The sequence below is a fragment of the Harpegnathos saltator genome, unplaced genomic scaffold (genome assembly GCF_003227715.2).
Source record: "Harpegnathos saltator strain DR-91 unplaced genomic scaffold, Hsal_v8.6 scaffold556, whole genome shotgun sequence".
NCBI classification, from domain to species: domain Eukaryota; kingdom Metazoa; phylum Arthropoda; class Insecta; order Hymenoptera; family Formicidae; genus Harpegnathos; species Harpegnathos saltator.
Window position 1 is genome coordinate 518,384 of NW_020230378.1, and position 13,569 is coordinate 531,952.

General features: G+C 37.8%; 1 protein-coding gene and 1 long non-coding RNA gene across 2 annotated transcripts in view; both read right to left on the reverse strand.

The window, feature by feature from the left end:
* The window catches only part of brm (ATP-dependent helicase brm), a 73,666-nt gene that overhangs the window by 42,883 nt on the left and 17,214 nt on the right, over positions 1–13,569 (reverse strand). The gene's annotated exons all lie outside the window — the stretch shown is intronic.
* LOC105183990 (uncharacterized) lies at positions 11,407–13,518 on the reverse strand. Its single transcript, XR_849814.3, has 3 exons — positions 13,409–13,518; positions 12,963–13,046; positions 11,407–12,883 (listed from the first exon to the last, which is right to left on the reverse strand). It is a non-coding gene; the product is annotated as an uncharacterized LOC105183990 (long non-coding RNA).

Genomic DNA, 13,569 nt, shown 5'->3' on the forward strand with positions numbered 1-13,569 from the left:
AAACTGAATGACATATCTAGATAGATAAATATTTATTGTGGATTATATAACATATTTACCTATATTAATTTATATGCTGTATTTATACACTGAGATATATTGTAAATAAGAATATATTTTCTTAAAACTGTAACTTTCTATAAAAAAAATTTGTTTATTCTATCTAAATAAAATAATTGAAATTTCAGTAAAAATGTTGTTAGTACGCACTTAATTTTTTTTATTTTTTGATGTCTCTTTTTCTCTGTATAGAAGCGAATTAGTATTGGGTCTATACATAATTCCATAGCGAAATTCCGACAGATGTCGTTCGCAGTTGTTTTTCCGCTCGCACATGTGTCAAACATATGAAGTGTCGTATATTAAGTGAAAGCTGAAATTTTTGCCGACATTTTAAGAAAGTATTTATCGGAATCCGTGACGTATACGAAGTTTAATTATATTTTGAACATGGAAGGAAAAAACATATATTTGCATTTCGCTTTTTTATTTCCGAAAAGGCAAAAACGCGTCGCAAACTCACAAAAAGATATGTGTCGTATACGGAGAGAATGCCGTAAGCGAAAGTGTGTGTCGGAAGTGGTTTGCGAAATTTCGTTGCGGAGATTTTGATCTCCAAGATGCTCCTCGCTCTGATCGGCCAGTCACTACTGATGTCGATTAAATCAAGGCTTTAATCGACTCCGACCGGCATTTGACGACTACAGAGATCGGACATAACCTCAACATTGACCAATCAACTGTTTCGAGACATTTACGGAAGCTTGGGATGGTAAACAAGGTTGATGTTTGGGTGCCGCACGAACTAAGCGAAAAGAATTTAATGGACCGAATTTCAGCTTGCGATTTGCTGCTCAAACACCATCAAAACGAGCCATTTTTAAAGCGGATGATCACTGGCGATGAAAAGTGGATTGTCTACAACAATGTCAGTCGAAAAAGATCATGGTCGAAGCACGGGGAGGCTGCTCAGACGGTCGCAAAGGCTGGATTACACCCGAAGAAGGTCATGCTCTATATCTGGTGGGATTGGAAAGGAATCGTCTATTATGAGCTACTACCACCCAACAAAATGATTGATTCGACCAAGTACTGCTCATAACTGACCAAATTAAAGCGAGCAATCGATCAGAAGCGGCCCGAATTGGCGAACAGAAAAGACGTTGTGTTCCACCAGGACAACGCTAGACTACACGTTTCTCTGATCCCGGCAAAAGTTATTGTGGCTTAGGTGGGATGTTTTGGTGCACCCATCGCATAGTCCGAACCTTGCACCTTCAGATTATCACTTGCTCCGCTACAGAACAATTTGAATAATAAAACCTTCAGTTTTCTGGACGTCCTCAAAAACCACTTGGATGATTTTTTTGTCCAAAGATCTCAGGACTTCTATGAAAGAGGGATAATGAAGCTCGTGGAGAGATGGCAGAAAGTCATTGAACAGAATGGAACATATTTAGTTCATTAAAATCGCTTTTTTTGCAAAATATTTTGCGTTTGAAATTTATTCGATTTTCGCTACGGAATTATGCATAGACCCAATACATAAAAAATTTCAAATATAAAAGAAGAGAATCGATAAGCCACGATTTCAGCCTCCTCTAAATTTTATTGTAAATTATCAGAAACTATTTCTTAATACACAAAATACTAAATTAAGCTATTTTTAATCTAAATCAGTGTTTCTCAACCATTTTTATGTCACAGCATACTTGAACCTACAGTTAAACTTCCGTAGCACACTTAAATTGATGATGATATTAGGTGTACAAATGAATAATCCAATTTCTTCAGCTACATTCAAGGTTTATTTTAAAAGAAAGTAAATTAAATTGTTCAATCAAAGTATTCGCCGTTGCTTTCTATAACTTTAAGCCATCTTTCAGGTAGCTGATGAATTCCATCTCGGAAAAATGTTACGTCTTTGGACACGATAAAGTCAAGCCATTTTCAGATCTCATCCACTGATTGGAAGTGCATATCGGACAAGGCATGTTGCATCGACCGGAACAAGTGATAATCAGATGGAGCAATGTCTGGTGAATAGGCCGAGTGCTGCAAGACGTCCCAGCCAGGACTCATTATGGTGTCTTTTGTATTGGAAGCAATGTGTGATCTGTCGTTGTCATGCAACAATTTCACTGGACGTTCTTCTTTGCCAGTATACGGGCGTTTTCGTTCCAATTCTTGACTCAAGCAAATTGACGTTGGTAGCAGTCCGCAGTAACTGTTTCGCCCGGTTCCAACAACTCATAATAAAGCACGCCCTTGATATCCCACTAAATGCAGAGAAGAATCTTCTTTTCAAAGTGATTGGGTTTTGCGACCGATTTTGATGATTCGCCGGGATTTACCCATGACTTTCTGCGTTTCGGATTGTCATAGAATATCCATTTCTCATCGTCCGTAACGATTTTCCATAAGAAAGACTTCCGACGCTGCTTATTGAGAAGAGAAAGACACGCTGCCACTCGTTGATTTTTGTTGGTTTCAGTGAGTTCATGCGGAATCCATTTTCCTTCTTTCTGGATCTTTCCCATCTCATGTGGGCGTTTGGAAATCGTTTGCTGCGTTACTCCCAACTGTTCTGCAAGCTCTTTTTGTGTTTGTGCCGAATTCTCAACAAGCAGTTGTTCCAAATCATCATTATCGCACTTCGGAGGGCCTCCAGGGCGTTGTTTGTCGATTAGACTGAAATTACCGCTTTTTTTTTACTTTTAAACCGCTTAAACCAAAATGCGCACACATTGTACGATACAACACTTTCACCGAGAAAGGAACAAATCGATTCGCATGCTCTTGCAGCATTTTTTTCTTGTTGGAACTCGTAAAGAATGCAGTGTCGGATATGCACCTTATCTGTTGCCATTTTCGACTGTACTGAACTGAATACTTTTGAAGGTTATGTTGGGCCTTTCGTTAAACTATATGTTCTTTTTAATAACTATATGTCAACATTGCATAATCACAAAAGAGCGGGAAAATTTATTCAATTTAAAATTGATTTCATAACTGCTTAAAATAATTTGGATTATTCATTTGTACACCTAAAAAAAAAAGTATAAAAAAGAATACTTTTTTTTATTTATTTATTAACACAAACAAAATGCACCATCACGGCCAAAAAATAAAACAAAACAATTTATTATAATTTGTAATAAAAAGATGACAATTAAAATTCTTAAAAATTTTCGCGGTAGATCTTAGATCCTCTCACGGCACACCGGTTGAAAATCACTAGCCTAAACGGATATGTTCAACGCGATCATTATCTTATTTAAATATAGAAATTCGTATTTGTATTTTTCGTAGTACCACACAACTAGGGATGCAACGATAAATCGATAATATCGAAATATCGATATATCGAGAGACAAATATCGAATATTTACCGATATTTTTTTGTCTCCGATAAAATCGACATATCGATATGAATTTTACTGATTTTCGTATTTTTCAGTTACAGCTGTGGGGCGTATTACGGTTCTACGACCGAGATGAAAATTACAGAAGTGAGTGAATTCACTAGAATATATTAGGTTGTTGCAGATGAAATGGCCGTTTTTCAAAATTCAAATTTCCCGGCCGAGTAGTTCAGCTCTTTTCATGCAGCTGTCGTTGCATGCATGATATTTGAAAAGTATATGCCCCATAAATTCGCACGCATAACCTTACTTTTATCACATTGTTTATATCGTTGAATATCGCTGTCTCTTCGACATGGAAAGGAAATGCGGATAATATTCTTGTACGAATACAAACTTGGTTATAGTGCGGCCGAGGCAACGCGAAACATAAACACTGCTTTTGGGAAAGGTTCTGTAAATGATCGAACCATTAGACGTTGGTTTGAAAAGTTTAAGTCTGGTGATACAAATCTCGACAATTTGCCTCGCGGCCATGCACCATCAGTGATTGATGACAATGTTTTGAAAGACATGGTTGAAGCAAACTCGCGTTTATCAGTTCGAGATATTGCACACAGCATCAACGTTCACTATTCCACTGTTTCCCGACACCTAAAGGCCATGGGGAAAGTGAAAAAGCTTGACAAATGGGTACCACATGAACTGACTGAGAGAGACAAGCTTCGCCGTATGGAAATCAGCTCATCTTTGCTTTCCCGACACAATAATGAAGGAATATTGAATAGTAACGTGTGATGAAAAGTGGGTTCTTTATGACAATCGTCGACGTTCTGCCCAGTGGTTAGATGCTGATCAAGCTCCGAAACACATGCCGAAACCGAACCTTTATCCACGTAAAGTTATGGTATCTGTATGGTGGTCTGCCAAGGGTATTGTGCATTTTTCGTTTTTGAAAAAGGGTGAAACTATAAATGCTGACAAATATTGCCAAGAAATTGACATTGTGATGGAAAAAACTGCATATTGAACAGTCGGCGTTATTAAATAGACGCGGTATGTTATTGCTCCATGATAATGCTAGATCGCATATTGCAAAAAAAAAAAAACTGTAACATGAACAGTAAAACTGTAAAAACATGAAGAATACAAATGCGAAGTTCTCCCTCACCCTCCTTATCCTCTTAACCTTTCTTCAACTGATTACCATTTGTTTAAGCATCTGGATAACTTTTTAAGTGAAAAGGTATTCCAAACAGAAAGCGACGTGAAAAATGCGTTCAACGAATTTCTTGCATCTCACTCTTCTAATTTCTACGTGAAAGGCATTGATGCGCTTGTATCACGTTGAGAGAAGTGTATTGAGGTGGAGGGAGACTATTTCGATTGACGAGATGTATATAAAGTGTGTCGAATAAAAATTTAAATTAAAAATTAAAAAATGGCCATTTCATCTGCAACAACCTAATATATATTATGTAATTGCTTGATGTCTAGTAAAGTCGCTCACTTTTATAATTTTCACCTTAATCGTTGAACTGTAATAGATCTCCTGCTCCATGTATATGGTGATTTCCGGCAAATGTAACCGGCGGTTCACTATATATTTTCTAATAAGAATACAACAATATATTATATGAAGATAAAAATTTTTGAAAGATCTTTTCAAATTTTTCGTGCATACCTTTTATATGCATACTCCTATATGTATACACTTTCTTTTTATATAAATATCGATATTTTTAAAAATTGTCGATATTATCGTTACTGATGGTTCTGACGATAATATCGTTATCGATATTTTGAGAAATCGTTACATCCCTACACACAACTCACCTGAGAATCATGGATATTGTATTCGAAAATCACTAACATCATAAATTATAACATAAAACATTTTTGTACGTAAAAATTGATAATACCAGCGAAATACGACAGATATATCTGGTTGCAAAACCGTAAAAAATGATCCCCTTTCATCTAAATCTATGAGATATGACAAAAAAAATATAGCTTTGATATTCTAGATTATATTGGGTGTACAAATTAGTTCAGTCCGTTTTCAAAAGATGGCTCCGGCTGTTATGAATGGTTCATAGTGACTGCCGATTTTGGCGGTTTCAGAGAGGTTAGACATCTGCCAATAATATTCAGTTTATATCGCTTTGAGTTTCATACAAAAACCTTGCTTTTTATAGTGTTGAAAATGTCGAATTTTGTGCTAACCAAGCAGCATTTGTGGGAGGTTTTAATTTTCTGCTTTAATTGGAAGAAAAGTGCAGTTGAAGTCCATCGAATGCTTGTTGAAGTTTATGGTGACGCTGCTCCGACTGATAAATCATGTAGGGAATGGTTTCGACGTTTCAAGGATGGAGATTTCAGCGTCGAAGACAAGCCTCGCTCTGGACAACCAAAAAAATTTGAGGACAAAGAATTAGAGGCATTACTCGAAGAAGATTAGAGTCAAACGCAAGAGGAGCTTGCAGAATCATTGGGAGTGACTCAACAAGCCGTTTCCGTATGATTGAGAGACATGGAAATTATTCAAAAACAAGGAAATTGGGTGCCTTATGAACTGAAACCGAGAGACGTTGAAAGGCGTTCTTCATGACAACGCTCGGCCTCATGTCGCAAAAGTCGTAAAAAAATATTTGGGAACGCTCAAATGGCATGTTTTACCGCACCCGCCGTATTCTCCGGACATTGCTCTTTCTGATTACTGGTTGTTCTGAAGGATGCAGGACGATTTGACAGGTCACCGGTTCACTTCTTTCGCAGATATCGAAAATTGGCTCCAAACTTGGATCGCCTCAAAAGACGAGTCATTTTTTCGGGATGGAATTCGAAAATTGCCTGAGAAATGGGAGAAAGTAGTAGCCAGCGATGGAAAATACTTTAATTGATCTGTTCATTCATTTTGTTTTGAAATAAATATATCTTTTAACACAAAATAACGGACCGAACTATTATAATTTGTACTCCCAATATATTATAGTTGGATCAAGCTTTAAGAGTCGGAAATATAACCCATATTCCTTTTCTCTTTTCCCCCGCTTTACACTCTTTTTATTTCTCTTTCCTGTTTTCATTCCGTTTAGGTAAGTAATTGGACACTTGAGAATAGTTGAATAAAATGTTCTGCGGGATCTTTTGTTCTCTTAGAATCTCTTAGAATCAACTCATTTCCAGAAAGAGGCAAAAGAAAATATTACGTTTGTCTCGATTTTATGTTTATGCATATGTTTGTGTTTCTCTGCACAAGTAAAACTTGCTTTAATATCATCCGCACTTAACATCATCCAGAAACAATGACGAGGACTATAATATATAATTATAACACATAATTTCCTTGAGTATCAAAGTCACATCTTTTGCATTTGATATATTCAGTGCAATGAAAGACAATCATTTTTCACGGTTTTGCGACCAGGTAGGTATGTATGTACTATCTGATGTATTTCACTGTCATCAATTTTTACATATAAAAATAATTTTTTATCATTATGTTAATGATTTTATAATATCCACGATTCTCAGGTGAGTTGTATAGTACTACGCAAAATATTCGCAAATACCAATTTTTGTTTAAACAAAATAATGGTCACATTTAATGTTTGTTTAAGCTGAAAACAGTTTAATTAATGTTTTGTATATTAAAAAATAGTTTTCGAAAATTTATAATCAAATCCAGTAAAGACCAAAATCGTGGCTTATTGATTTTCCTTTTTTAAAGCTCCTGTGCGCACGCACGCACTACTAATTCATTATCGATTAATTATTCGCTGAAATGTAAAATCAATTTCACCTAATTATAATTTATAACTATTATTTTCAATAATTATTTGTTATTATGAATTGTGTCAAAATAATTATACAGGTTGCGTGAAAAGTTCGCGGAGCGACATCTATAAGTAAACGGTAAAATTATAAATTAGTCGGTTATATAGAATCACTTTTCACATGAACCTAGGTTAGGTTTCATTTCCATCTGTCAATTCTTTCTGTGTTTACAAGCCAATTGAAGTTGACGTGTCAGTATATTTGTTTGCAATTGAAAATTTGAAACAGCGTGCAGTGATTTAGTTCTTTGTTAAAAAAGGTTTAAAGGCAATGGAAATTCATTCCGAAATGGTAAATGTGTTAGGGGAATCTGCTCCTTCAAAAACAATGGTTTGTAAATGGGCACTTGAGTTTCAACGTGGTCGTACAAGCATTGAAGATGATCCACGCAGTGGACGTCCAGTCCAAAAAGCGCACCAACACCAGAAATCATTGAGCAAATACATGTTATTGTTTCTGAAGATCTAAGTGTGACTACGCGTGAAATTACTCATACTATAGGCATTTCAGATGAACGGGTACGGCATATTTTGCATAAAGAATTACAAATGAAAAAGGTGTTTGGAAAAGTGGTGCCGCATATGTTAACAATTCAACAAAAACTCGCTCGAAAGCAAATTTCTCAGCGTCATTTGGATCGTTTTAAGAAGAATAAAACCGATTTTGTGCATCGTTTTATAACTATGGATGAGACTTGGATCTATCACCATGATCCTAAATTGAAACAGGAACGTTTACAGTGGGCTGAAGCTGGATGTTCAGCTGCAAAGCAAACATGAAAGATCGGCAAAAAAGGTTTTGGCATCAGTTTTTTGGGATGCTAAAGGGATTTTGTTAATTGACTATCTGGAAAAAGGTAAAACAATTAACTCTGAATATTATTGTAACCTTTTGGATCAATTGGACGCAAAAATTCGTGAGAAAAGATCTGATTTGCAGCACAAACAAATCATTTTTCACCAAGACAACGCACCTACTCACAAAAGTGTTTTGTCAATGTCTAAATTCAATGAATTGAAGTACAAATTGCTTAATTATCCACCGTATTCGCCAGATTTGGCACCCAGCGACTTCTGTTTGTTCCGAAACCTGAAACAATTCCTCCGTGGAAAGCACTTTTTGTCGAATGAAGAAGCTACAGCAGCCGTAGAGATATATTTCGCAGACCTTCCAGAAACACACTTCCGCGATGGAATAAAATTATTGGAGAGCCATTGAGCCAAGTGTATTGAAGTTAATGGAGACTACATTGAAGAATAAAATCATTTGTAGAATTAGGTATTCTTTATTTTAGTTTCGCTCTGCGAACTTTTCACGCAACCTGTATGTAATTATTATTTGTATTTATTTTCAAATTATTTTTTAATGGCAGTTACGATCTTTTTGTAGGTGGAGCTGCTTCCAAGATGTGAAGGTCACCTTTGTTTTTTTTAAATGGAATTTATACGCCCTCCTTTTTTCATGGTGGATCCCCCTTCGGCGCGTTGCAAAAACGTGTCCAAGCGCCCGGGGGCGGCCGCAATTTGGCGTCGACCCCAGGGCTTATTTCTATGATTTGCACCGGATAAGGAGGGGCAACGGTGGAGGCCGGCATGCATGGACAGCAAATCTTAAAGGATAGCAACCTTTGACTTTGAGAGACCACCAGCTTGTACCACTAGGTACAAGTAACAATGCCTCTCTCTGTAGTCGCCGTGCGCTCGAAATAGCACCAGAGATGTCACTTCCGAACGACATCTCTCAACGTTATCTAGGGAGAGGAGAGTGTCGTGAGCGTGGAGCGTCAGGTAGCTCAGTGGTCTAGAGCAGTCGCCCGGCAAGCGAAAGACCTGGGTTCGATTCTCGGTCTAGCAACTACCACACTCTTGATATTTTTCTCTCTTCGGAACGAAAATAAGATGCAGGTCCCGAACGCACGGCGTCCCATCGCCACCTAGTACGCCCTGCTTCTTTCATGGAACCTTTCATGGTGAACATGGAACATGCATGAAAGAAGGAGGGCGTACTAGGTGGCGACGGGACGCCGTGCGTTCGGGACCTGCATCTTATTTTCGTTCCGAAGAGAGAAAAATATCAAGAGTGTGGTAGTCGCTAGACTGGGAATCGAACCCGGGTCTTTCGCTTGTCGGGCGACTGCTCTAGGCCACTGAGCTACCTGACGCTCTACGCTCACGACACTCTCCCCTCCTTAGATAACGTTAAGACATGTCGTTCGGAAGCGACATCTCTAGTGCTATCTCGAGCGCACGGCGACTACAGAGAGAGGCATTGTTACTTGTACCTAGTGGTACAAGCTGGTGGTCTCTCAAAGTCAAAGGTTGCTATCCTTTAAGATCTGCTGTCCATGCATGCCGGCCTCCACCTCCTTATCCAGTGCAAATCATAGAAATAAGCCCTGGAGTCGATGCCATATTTTGGCTGCCCCGGGGCGCTTGGTTATGTTTTTATGTCTACCATCTGATAGCGACTGCTAAGACGAATACAACGATCTATAACACAAGGTCATTAAGGTCGTTTACGTTTACAGAGGGTGCTCAAAGTGATGATCGTCAGCATCGAGGCAATATTGTAGTCTTTCTATCGCCGATTCAGTCACACGTCTTAGCACTTCGGAACTTATTAAATATATATAATAGCAATGTTTATGTTTATGTTTGAATCCTCTAAGAGATTCCAATATTGGAATCTCTTAGAATTCATTTACCACAAATACACATAACGAGATAATCATGATAACATTAGTATCAATGAATCAATCGATCGTGCACGATGTATCCGTTTGAAGAGCAATTAGATATAATTTTCATTTATGGAGAATGTCAACAAAATGCAGTGAGAGCTAAGATTTTGTACGTTGAGCGAAGGAGTAACTAACGAAGGAAATGAAATCGATATTCTCGCAGCTGTGGTTCGAAATCTTCATTTACTAGGTGCGCAACTAAGTTTCCGGGTTTTTTTGATTAATGAAAAATGGAAAATTTCAAGAGAAATACAAAAAATGGTTTATTTAAAGTATCGTCCCTCGCTAGCTACACATTTTTGCCATCTCTCTGGCAATACATGAATACCGCGACGATAAAACGATGCGTCTTTGAAACCATTCATCCAACCAATTTTGCACTTTTTCGAAATTGGCCAAGTGTTGCCTAGCCAAGCCATGGCTTGGCCATCAACCGGAACAAGTGATAATCGGAAGGGGCCAGGTCTGGCGAATACGGCAGGTGCGGTAGCAGATCCCATTTCAGCGTTTTTATGATGTCTTGGGTGATGGAAATGCGATGGCACGGAGCGTTGTCGTGCTGCAATATCACTTGTTCGTGTCTCGTGTCCCATTCTGGCCGTTTTTCGAGCAATGCATGGTTCAAATTGATCAATTGTTGTCGGTAGAGTGCCCATTGACAGTTTCGCCCGGTTTCAGCAGCTCATAGTATACGATTCCTTTCTGGTCCCACCAAACGCAGAGCATTGTCTTCTTTCCGAAGCGATTTGGCCGTGCCGTCGATGTTGACGCTTCGCCAGTAAGTGAAAGCCACGATTTTTTGCGTTTGGGATTCTCGAAATATATCCACTTCTCATCGCCAGTAACAATTCAATGCAGGAAACTCTTTCTTTCATGCCGCAAAAGCAAAATTTCGGAAGTGGCTCTTCGATTTTCCATCTGTCTTTCAGTCAACTCATGCGGCACCCATTTCCTTCCTTTTGAATTTTTCCCATGGCATGTAAACGTTTGGAAATACCTTGGCGAGTCATGTTTAATGCCTCCGCAAGTTGATCTTGTGTTTGCGTATCATCTTCATCCAATAACGCTTGCAGATCGGTGTCCTCAATTGTTTTTGGTCTTTCGGAGCGCTCCTTGTCCTCAGTGTCAAAATTACCACTTCTGAAGCGTTTAAACCAATCGTCACAGGTAGTTTTCGATGGTGCATGTTCGCCGTAGGCCTCCTCAAGCAAACGACGTGCTTCAGCTGCACTTTTTTTCAAGTTAAAGCAGAAAAGCAAAGCTTCCCGCAAATGCTGTTTATTTGGCACAAAACTCGACATCTTCGTTGTTAGAAAAAATATTTTTGCGTTGCGATGTGTTGGTATTACGACTGGTTATTGTTAACAGATGTCCAAGCAATAAAAAAACATAACTTCAGACATGTATGTCGACTACATGCGTTAGCGCCATCCATGTGTGAAACCTAGAAACTTAGTTGCGCACCTAGTAGTTCACGTCAAATAGCACGTGAGTCTGGCGTTAGCAAGAGCAATATTTTCCGCATTCTTTACCGTCATAAGCATCACCCATACCACTTCAATCTCCATCAAGAATTAAATGACATGAATTTTATGAATCAGGTAGAATTTTGTCAATGGACTCTACGTCAGATACAGAATTATAATTTATTCTTTCATTTGTTATTATTTACGGACGAAGCACATTTACGAATCACGGTAATGTTAATTTACATAACATACATTTCTGGTCAATGGAAAATCCTAAATGGCTATGGCAAGTCCAAAATCAAAGGCAATGGTCGCTAAATGTATGGTATGGAATCATTACTGATAAAATTATTGGTCCTTATTTCATTGAAGGAAATCTAAATGGTAATATGTACGGTACATTTATTCGAGAAACGTTAGATCCTTTGCTGGGAGATTTACCATTAGATACACGATAAATAATGTGGTATCAACACGATGGATGCCTGACGCATTATTTCAGTTGCCAGAAATGAGTTATGTCAAAGGTTCCCAAGTCGCTGAATTGGACGTGGAGGACCTGTACCATGGCCGGCTCGTTCCCCAGATCTAACGGCTTTAGACTTTTTCTTATGGGGAACCATAAAGAATATTGTATACAAAGAAGCATCAACTACACTTGCAGATATGCGACAATGGATTATTACAGCATGTGTTTCAATAAATTCCGAAGTGATAAGACGTGCGACTGTGAACCGGTGATAGAAAGACTACAATATTGCCGACGATCATCACTTTGGGCACCTTCTGTAAACATAAGCGACCTTAATGATTTTGAATGACCTTGTGTTGTAGGTCATTGTATTCGTTTTAGCAGCCGCTATCTGATGGTAGACATAAAAACATAGCATTCCATTTAAACAAATAAATGACCTTCATATCTTGAAGGCAACTCCATCCAAAAAATTCGTAACTACCATTTGATGACCCCTTCTGTACGATGCAACTTCTGTTGGACAAATGTTTTTCTGACACTCATAGTTTCGAAGATATTCAAAGTGCTAATAGTTACTGGATCACCCTGTATATAACCATTAAAAGAAACGTTGTATTATGGCCAATAGTATTGTCGAACACAATTTATTATTTCATGGTAATATACAACCACGTAGTTTAATATTTATTCAAAAGATATTTTTAGCACAAAAAGTATTAATAAAATATGTTGTTATGATATATATCGTATGAGAGATTCTTTGCGATAATGTGAAATCATCTTGCATATTATAACCAATAACGTATCATCCAACTTGATATCTTCTTCGCGGCAATTTCACACGTACTCTTAATCGAGTAAATAGCATCGTAATCCGCATCAAGATGCTAAGCTTGGAACAGCATCTGTCTTCACGGCAATAATTAATGCATGAATTTTCGTACGATCTTATTACAGCTTTTTTCCACGCTGTCATTTTTATTGTCGCCTGAAACTGAATTACGCCTATAAAATAACGGTTCAGCCAGCTGCTCTCTGAGGTAACTTTAAGATTGCAATGTAAGAATACTTACATCACTGAAACTTCTGATTTCTTCGCAGATACGCCGAGCGTGAAAGATAAATCAATGAGATAGCATAAATTCATCTTCATCCTCCTTCAAAACAATCATAAAAACACGTCTCATATCACGAAGTTAAGCAATTAACGTGTATTTCACTCTACGCATAATTAAGAAAATTGCGTTACACAAAAACATATTACTGTTATTTCAAAATGGTGATAAATTGACGATTGATTCACAATATTGCACATATAGTATATTGTTTCTAAAAGTTTAGATAAATATTCCCCGTCGTAATAGTAAAGATATTACTTCACATTACCTAATTCTCATTTGGTTCAGTTAAAAAAAATACGATTTCTTTTATCTGTATAGAAGCGGATAATTAAATGAATGAGCCAATCAAGAATAAGACGCGATCTAGTCGCATTTATAAGTCTATTGTATCTCGTTACCTTCTTGATACATTTCTCGACGGCCATTGTGATGAGTTCTAAAGATGATATATAAGATGAATTATTGAAGTTTTAGACCAAGGTGTGCTCCGAGAAGGAGCGAGACCTTCAGTTGACGCGCGGCAGAATCGATTAATCGTTGTCCTCGGATTCGCAAGCGA